The sequence below is a fragment of the Gekko japonicus genome, unplaced genomic scaffold, assembly GCF_001447785.1.
Source record: "Gekko japonicus isolate JY-2015 unplaced genomic scaffold, Gekko_japonicus_V1.1 scaffold184, whole genome shotgun sequence".
Classification (NCBI taxonomy): Eukaryota; Metazoa; Chordata; class Lepidosauria; order Squamata; family Gekkonidae; genus Gekko; species Gekko japonicus.
This window is the reverse complement of record NW_015159715.1, coordinates 597581-599273: the sequence shown is the minus strand read 5'-3', so window position 1 is coordinate 599273 and position 1693 is coordinate 597581.

Here is a 1693-nt window from a genome sequence, read left to right as displayed (position 1 = left end):
TCCCTTTAGTAATGTATGGCTGCGAGAGTTGGACTATAAGGAAGGCCGAGCGCTGAAGAATAGATTCTTTTGAATTATGGTGCTGGAGAAGACTCTTGAGAGTCCCTTGGACTTCAAGGAGATCAAATCAGTCAATCCTAAAAGAAATCAACCCTGACTGTTCCCTGGAAGGCCAGATACTGAAGATGAAGCTCAAATACTTTGGCCACCAAATGAGAAAGGAGCACTCACTGAAGAAGACCCTGATGCTGGGAAAGATTGAAGGTAACAGAAGAAGGGGGCAGCAAAGGATGATATGGTTAGACAGTGTTACCGATGCAACGAACATGAAATTAAGCAAACTCTGGAGCACGACAGAAGACAGGAGGGCCTGGTGTGATGTGGTCCATGGGGTCACGAAGAGTTGGACTCGACTGTGCGACTGAACAACAACAACAAAGTTGACATGAGGATGAACAAGAAAATGGAAATAACAGCCATGTTCCCTAAACTGAGCAGAAAAATAGCTTTGTTAAATAGTTGTTTCTATTTTAGATGCACCTGTGAATTATATCCATAAGAGGGCACTAAAGTGCCTTCATTTTTGTTGGCCGTTTTGGATGCCCCTCCACACCTGCTATGTTTCGAACAGAGCTGTTTCACAAATATATTTTGTGATTTTGGTTTCCTTAATTAAAATCTTACTGGACAAATCTTTAAAATAAGAAGAAAGTTATGGATTTTAATCAGAGCATGCTTTTCTTGTATCTGAGTGTCAAAAGGTAAGAAAATTGAGGGGAATATGAATATAATTGTGGTGGGCAAAAAAGGTATATTACCTAGGAGTTATGTAGTGCAATCCTAAATTGAGCTATACTTTTGTAAGCCCATTGACTTCGCATAAATCTGCCTTATACTGAATCAGACCAGTGGTCCATCAAGGTCATTATTGTATACTCAGTGTTGTATCTGTTGAAATTATTATTAAAAAAACTTCTGAAAATCAGACTGGCACTGGTTCTCCAGGGTATCAGGCAGAGGTCTTTCACATCACCTACTGCCTGTTCAAATGACCATACAAATGACCTCAGTGGCCCTAGAAAGTTTTAGGGTTGCACTGGCTGTTTTATAATTGCCAACGTTTTGTAGTTTTCCATTTCAGGGGCAATGGGATTTTATGCTTCACCTTCTTTGCTGCCAGCTGTCCCATCTGGAAAAAGAAATTATGTTGCCATTATGAGGATTTTGTTTAATCACTTTTATGTAAGGGTGAAGACTCGGTCCATCTGTTGATTCTGACAGATGAAATCAATGACATCTGATTATCTCACTAGAAGACTCCCCTCCTCCACCACCATCAACATATGTCATCATGCAACAACTTTACGTGGCTGGGAGCTTGCTGTATTTTCTACAAATGCTGCTACTTAACTTTGAATAAGACACTATGTTTCAAAATTGTATAACGTGTTATTAGGCAGCGGCCAAGCTGAAAACTCACTGTTTCTCTAGAGGATGTCATAAACTTTAGGTTCTGGTTAGAAACAAATGAATATTTTGAAGAAAAATAGAAAATATACTTTCATAATGGGGCTATATTTGGGGCAAGGGTAATGGCATATTAAGCTCAAGGTATAATTTTCAAAGGTCCATTGTATAGATCGGGATTTCCAACAGGAATATCACAAGCTGCTGAAAGTAGCTCACGCAGCCC